Here is an 8,240-nt window from a genome sequence, read left to right on the forward strand (position 1 = left end):
TGGAGGCGCCGGGCATCGATCCCGGTACCTCTCGCATGCTAAGCGAGCGCTCTACCATCTGAGCTACGCCCCCCGATGAAGTCAAGTCAAGCATATCAAGTACAGGACTAAATCGACTCTTATTAATACTTCTTATCTCTCTTCACCTCGCAACATGTTGACACACACCTCCGTCAGATGGAACCAGTAACCGGCCAGCATGCAAGTAAGTGATAACATCAACGCACGTCCAAATTTAAACGACTATTAAATATTTCGGGAATGCTGATTGAGAATCGCAAAAACCCACACAAAGTTATTTGACAGATTTGTTTGTGAAGAATTTATTTTGACCTCAATGGGTAAAGGAGTTCGTAAGAATAGAAAACGCTTCTAGATCGACGACAGTAATGGGATCCCTTATTTATTTCATTGGCGCGTTTTAATTGGTCGAATAAATTAATCTCAGCAGTAAGGACCCAGACTGAGTTATCGTGGATTCCAAGATTATTTTTGGAACTTGCTGTAGAGGTTCCAGTAGGATGAAAAACCTTGCTATCAAAGCTGCTTTGGAAAAATTTTTAAACTACAAAATAAAAATTTTAAATAGAAGAATTTTTCGTTTATCTCACTTGGAAAATCGAGATTAGGACCTTTACGTAGGTTAAACCTAATTCAAACCTTCTCCCTACGCTTTAGGGGTTGGCCAAAAACCAAACACAGATGATCCAGATATCTCTGGCAAATTAGAATAAACTAATGGATTCCTGGGTTACCTGAAAGGGTTCCTTTGTTATCTCTCAATCTCTTCGCGCTTGTTTAAACATGTATGGCCGAAAACTACAATGGACTTTTTGTGCGTTCCATCCGCAAATCTACACAGGGGATCTAGCGGCATTTATCTCACATTAATCGATTCCAATTCATCGAAAAAGGACTGTATAAAGCCTCCATACCCCACTGAGAATTAGAGTGGGATGAAACTGTGGTTTCACTTTTCATCTTGCCTTTTGGCAGACCGGCTGGAGCATTCGATCTTTTCTGTTAACAAACGGTTCTTGAGATCCCCCGTATAAGGCGATTTGCACGGTGCTTTGGACAAATCTTTGATCTCATCAACGTCCTTGGGGATGTACTTGGTGTTCTCAGAGAGACAAGGACAAACAAAGCGAATGAATCGAGTCTCTTGGATTACTATTATACAATACACTCATCCGCATTGTCTAAGACAAGGAAATAGAAGATACACTTGAGGAAATGCGGGTGAATTTTGAGCCGGATACATTCGTTTCTTGCTGGGTTTATAGGGGTGGAAATGGGGTAAGAATGTCGTAATCCGTTTTTGGGTTATGTATAACGGCGACACACCTGACGAAGGATCCCTGAAAAACGTTGGATGTACAGGCTGTCCCAAATTCCATGTCCAATGCTGTATAACAACAGATATCACGTAATAGCATGTATGGCAAAATTGTTGAAAAAATTACCTGATTTCTGGGTAGTACAGATCTTTTAACAGCTCTTGTGAAAATTTCATGGCATTTTGACCTTTAATTTGGGTACTACAAACTTATTAGTCCCCCCAACTTTGTTACTTTCAAGACAATGGATAGAAAGCCATTTCTTGTAATTTTTGATGGAGAAAATACTGTTGAAGTCGAACAGTGGCTGGAGAAGCATTCAGAGCAGTAGTTCGGGACTGGTCAAACTCAATAAAAAGGATATATTGACTCAATATCTTGGCAAATGCAATGGTTGTTTCACCAGGAGCATTCCCTGTGATACAAGTCGATGAAAACAATGGTTAAACTGGATGAATTGAGCTTTGACATGGTCTTTCACCTAGCGCATTCTCCTCAGCTACTACTAGATTTGTGCTGACCTAGAAAGATACCTATGAGAAAATTTTTTGGCTTAAATGAAGAAGTGATTCCGAAACTATTTCTATTTTGAAGATATATCACTCTTGTTGAAGTGCAGGTGCTATGGTTTACTGATGTCATAGTTTTCAGTGGTCAAAATATGACAGCTGTCAATATAATAACTGCCAAAATAGCGCTTTCTTATCTTGGTTCCTCCCCTAATGAATCAATCACCGATGCTTCGACTCTGTGTCAACAACATTTACGCATTACCTACCAAATGTCTGGATTATTTATCTACCCCTATTAACAGAAGAAAACAATGAACATATCCAACAAGCTGCACCGCATGCGGGTGATATAACAAGTAGAATTCATCGACATGAGAAGCACAAGTTCCACCAACCTGAACGCCTGGTAATACCACACTAATAGAAGTAAATACCCCGATGGGGTTTGTGTTAAAAGTCAATTACAGGGTGATGGGTATGACTATTCCTTCACTCCCTGCTTGCAGGGAGCCAAGATGGTAAATGTCCCCAAGGACTTCTCAAGTAACAAGAATGGGATTTTTATTGGTGCCGCAGAGTATATGTTCTATTCGGTGTAATTGTTACATCGAAGTGCAGTATCGATAACACCCCAGTATTTCCGAAGTTGATGGCTTTAGTAGACGTCATTATTTATAGGAGAAATTTGTCAGCAATTATTTAATGAAGTTTATGGCACATTATTAATAATAATAATAATAATAATAATAATGTCTTTATTTTCCCAATTCAAACCTCAAGGGGAAGTTCACCTAGTAGGTGCTCTACCACTTAACCCTTGTTATGTGACACAATTTGGAATAAGCATTAAAGAGAGAGAAAAAAAAAGTTAAACAACAATACAATTTCAATGAGCAGAATTTACAAAAAAAAAAAAAAAAAATAAACATAAAAAAAATAAACATAAAAAAAAAAATAAACATAAGAGAGGTGTATCTGGAACAACGAAAACAATCAAATATATTATGCATACAGAGCCTGGAGGAGATGAGCCCTGATTTCTCTCTTGAATCTTACGAGAGTAAACGTTTTGAACTCATTTGGCACTGCGTTATAAAATTTTACCACATTGTACCCGAAACTCCTCTGGAAGATGGCCGTTCTGTGCTGGGGACAAGAGAGCAGATTCCTATGTCTTACATTCAGATTATGAATATCAGTTCTATACCTCAGTTTGTTGTAAAGATATGGCGGACATTTCTCAATTATAATTTTATGATAAGTACACAAGGCATAATACTCAAAACATTTTTTTATTGGTAACCAGTTCAGCGCCTTTAGCATATGCGAGACATGCTCATATTTCCTAATCCCATATATGAACCTGATGCAGCTATATTGAACACGCTGTATTCGACCTAATGTTTCTTGGTCAAGACAAAAGCTGTAGACAGTTGAACTATAATTAAATTTTGACATGACCAAACTCTCACACAAGACCCTCTTTGTAGTAGTAGGCAAATAAGATCTATGCTGGTAGAGCATCCTCAGGGCCCCATAAGCTTTCCGGATCAAACACATAACATGCTCACGAAATCTCAACGAGCTGTCCACAATCAGGCCCAAGTCTCTTACGTTCTCCTGGAAATTAATGGTATCACCGCGGATCACAGGCCTGAAATTATTCTCAACAAAGTTTTTATTATTTTTAGACCCAAAAATTATAGAGAATGATTTCCTTGCATTCAATATCAAAGAATGTTTTTCCGCTATAAGTGCCAACCGATCTAAATCTTCATTCATTCTAACAGCTGCGGTATCAAAATTATTCATGAGGAAATCAAAAAGAATCTGAAAATCGTCAGCATACATATGAACTTTTCCATGAAGGATACTCTTGGTGAATTGGCTGGTGTACACTATGAAGAGAAGAGGCCCAAGAACCGAGCCCTGGGGAACTCCGCTCTGAACAGATTTAGCGCATGAGGTCCTGTCACCCAACTTCACAAACTGCGAACGTCCAGCAAGATAGGAGCTCAGAAGGTTAAGAGCCTCACCTGACACTCCACAAGATTTCAAGATAGCCAAAAGGATATCATGCCGCACAGTATCGAAGGCTCTACTGAAGTCCAGCAAAAATAAAACAGAACATCTGGATTCATCAATGGACTGAAAAATGTCATCAGTCACATCGAGAAGTGCACTGGTTGCACTATAACCCGAACGAAAACCAGACTGAGTCGCAGGCAGAATCCCATTCAGCTCGAGATATTCGGAAAGTTGGACTGCCATTATCTTCTCTAAAATTTTAGATAATCCAGGTAGTATACTGATCGGTCTTAGATCAGAAAGTTGAGTTATTTTGGGGAGAGGCAGTAAATCATGATAGAATGAAACAATTACTTTCTTATCGAAAAAATAACTAACATTTTTACTAGCTTTGTCATTTCGTCGGTACTAAATCAATTTCAAACTCTTTCGTCGTTTAAAAACATTAGTTTTTCGAGCGTCTATTGGAAGAACGATAGTGTTTAGGAATTATTTGATAGTACAAATGTATGGTATGAATAGAATTTCGAAGAAATGATTCATGAGATTAAGGAATTGCTATATTATCACTATCATCATGTATTAATACCTGCCAGATAGTTTTTGCCAAGGTTCCCTGAAATTTTTTGCTGAATTCAGGGAAGGTTCTCAAAAAACCTCGTTTCTATGCCCTCTGCATCCTTTCACCATTGTTGAAAAATTTTTATCAATTCCCTTCCAACCCGATGTTTCACAACAATCCGAAATAATCCTCTAACCCTTCGTAGCAACTGAAACAAGATCTTACACAAACAAAATATTAGAGGATTACATCGTTCCTATCATGTGATAATACGAGATATTACGGAATCCATTGTCACAGAAAGAAACTCAATTCTGTGCGAATTTGGCCGTATAAAAGACTGGATAGGATTAAGAATAGAAACTCAGGTAGCTGAGTTATAATAGGGGCCAATATCGGTTAACCAAATAACATATACTCCGCTGGAGTATTTCCAAACACAACCATTATTCACGTTATAATGAATGTCTTTCTATTTTTCTCGCGACCCCCTATAAATCTGGGACTTCTGTAGCTCGGGTTGACAATGAGGCACGACAAAGGGAAGAAAGTAAGAGGAGGCACAAGAAAAATAGATCAAGGGGGCGTTTGCGGATATGGGAGGTGAACTAGCTGGTAATTTGATAAAATAGGAATCGAAAGCAGAAACGTATGTCATTGTGGGACTGTTATTGCAGATGGAATTGGATGGAAGTTGTGTTAGATCCTAACTCAGCTGCCTGCCCACACGGGTCTTTGCGATAACTATTTTTTTGTGCATTGGAATGTTTATACTAAATACTCTTCAATATCAGAGAACTACTTCGGAAATGGCAGTGAAAAACTTTTTATTTTATGCTTTGAAGAGAAAAATTACATTTTGTGCCAACATAGGTATATCTCAGAAATTTCTCCACCAAATATCAATCTTCACAATACCCTGTATAATCAACCACATCGTATTGTACCTAATTATCTAAATGTTTTCAATTTCATGGAATTAATTAAATGAATGAACGTAAATTTGAGACAAACTGTGAGTGTCTCAAGAGAAATGTGTATAGCTCTCTCTTGTCTAGATGGAATAATTCAAAATCAAATGTAACGTTCATCTCATAAAGAGTACGGTCTGATCTCCGGCCACAATACAAAAATATTCTTTTCTTCTTTATCCCATTAAATATATCCCTTACACGAGGAACTACACCTCGTAGCCTCTCTAGGACATAATGCCACTCCACAAAATTCAATTCCTTGAATATTATAATGTCATGTTGCAGCTCAGCTTACTCTACCACCAACCCAGAAATATAATGCACCTCACGAGGGGGGTTAAGAGGAATATTATGACAAACGCACAGGGTGTCCCAAAAGCCTCGTCGTTCTCGACGGGCAGATGTATTGTCATTCTTGGGATTTATGGAAAGGCGTAACGTTTACTACCTTTGGATAATGCCCTCCGATGAATGGGATATTTGACTGAAATCTTGCGATATTATCGACTTGAATTTGTTGGTTTTGGTTTTGTTGTCTTGGCTGAAATATCGCCGGCAGATGTTTGCCTAGATCTTGATCTGTGCGGTGGACGATTTTTGTTACTGTGGGAGCAGATAAACATCGCCTGACGTTCAGGAGTACCTCGATACTGACCACATGTCGTCACGATTGCTGAAGAACGAAATAAGTTTTCAGAAATGACGAAAATACTCACGGTAGAACTGATTTTCAAGTGCGTAACTATCAAGAAAATGAGTTGTACATGATCATATCCAGAATGTTCATTTTTTAACTCTCTAATGCTTATACATCAGGTCCCAAAGCCTGCTTGTATAGTATACTCGCATAAGATCCCAGATTGTATCATCTGGTGGACATTTAGAGGTACCTCAATCTCTATATCATTCCTGCGACTGTCAATAATCCATTACTGGGTATACATGTAACATTTTTCTTTCAGAAACACAAAAGCGGGCTTCAGGTGTATAATGTAACATAATGTTGCTGTATCAGGAAAGATGATCTTCTTTGGAAGCGTTTATAATAAACTACATCAATTTATCGATTGCGCCTCATGCCACCAATCAAACTTGTGTGAATGTGACTGCTGAGATTAAGAATCTCATCGCAAAGTTTGGCCCTTCGTTTATGTGCGCTCCTGAGGAATTTTTGAAGGTTACCTTCTTGCTGTTCCATCATCTGGATCAATTTTTCTGTCTCGAATAATCACTTCGATATGATTCGCCTATGTATTCAACATCAACCAACGCAGCTTTTCGCATTGTATATAAAACATGTCGTAAATTTTGCAAATTTGTGTTTGCAGTTAATTTATATGGTGGAGATTGTTGCTGCATACACTTCGAATAATAACTATGTATAATGTCTTTATCAGAATGCTTACCGGTAAGACGAATCTGGAGTCGTTGTACGTAAACGTAGTGCACCAAAATATCTTCAGCAAGTCAGGCACCAATCAAATACACGTGAAAATACGTACGTAGATAAAGGATAAGATCTGATCGTACTGGTATATATCGTTTATGTATTTCTTACATGAAATACCGGTGTCGTTCAAAAATGACCTCCATTGTCTGAAATCAATTTATCTTCGGTGCTGCCTGACTGGCACATACAGGCAGCATCAGTGGTACATCGGCATGATTCTTAAATCCTTTGGTCTGTTGTCCTTAATTGAACTAACAAAATTTGCTTCTCATCTTGGGTTAACGACATCGATTGAAAATTAATCAATAATCGATTTCTCTTTTTCCTGCAGTCCCTTCATTTTTCATCTTTGACTTATACGAATATTCCTGGGGCTAACTCTGATATATTTTTCCAAGCAGTTTCGAGGATTACTTTCATTATAAAAACATGAAAATATACATCTTCACATAAACAATTGAGAAACTAAACGCTAGTTGACCTATTAGTTGTTTGATAGTTTTCTAATTGATTTGGTTGGTGATTATTCCTTTTTTACCCTTCAAGTTGTTGTCTTGGTTTTTTCTTTCTTCTCAAAAATTGATAAATAGTGCTTTCAACATATCTTATGTAACTCAATGAAAAAAAATAAAGAGGTCTTGTGTTAATGAAACAAAACATTCTTTCGTTTCGAAAATTCGATCTAGCTCTTTTTTAAGGCAGAAAGTTCGATGAAAATTTCAAACACCAACTATGAAAATCTTATAGTCTGTTGGTTCCCATCAACAACAGAATAATTCAGTTTCCATTTCCCATCAAGCAATGCTGAATTTTTGAAAGAAATTGGGTTGCTAATTATCCTTTTACTCTATTCAACCTCTCAATACTTCCCTTCATCGTCGTGTACCAACTATAAAAAACTTTCCACACATTAGTTTCTTCCTTACGGCCCTCTTAAAGGCTTTCAGATATGAAGATAATCCTCCAGATAATAATAAATATTTCAACCCTCCTTCTGCGCTCATAATTAAGTATCCTATTATTAATGAGGCTTTCGCTCCACTGGCATTGACGAATAAGAGCAAAGCAGCCTGGATGATATAGATCAACTATAAGGAGATTCCTAAACTTACATAAAAAGATGTGAAATATTAATGGGAACCCGGTTTTAAGCTGAATCATGATTGATTTACTCCTGTGTTTTTGCTCTGCCTCATCGCTCTATACTCTCATAAATAAGCCCATGACAATGTTGACCGATGATGTTTTACTGCCTTGTTATTTCTTCGATATATTGCGCGAAGGGCATACAACAGAAGAAGTTAATAATGTCTCACCTTGTTTACCATGCTCAGAATTATCAGCATAACCGTATTTTATTATTGGAAAACAATC

The 8,240-nt window shown here is 37.6% G+C and overlaps 1 non-coding gene across 1 annotated transcript; it reads right to left on the reverse strand.

The window, feature by feature from the left end:
* Trnaa-agc lies at window positions 1-73 on the reverse strand. Its single transcript has one exon. It is a non-coding gene; the product is annotated as a tRNA-Ala (tRNA).
* Window positions 74-8,240: the final 8,167 nt, after the last annotated feature.

The sequence above is a fragment of the Coccinella septempunctata genome, chromosome 6 (genome assembly GCF_907165205.1).
Source record: "Coccinella septempunctata chromosome 6, icCocSept1.1, whole genome shotgun sequence".
In the NCBI taxonomy this organism is placed as follows: Eukaryota; Metazoa; Arthropoda; class Insecta; order Coleoptera; family Coccinellidae; genus Coccinella; species Coccinella septempunctata.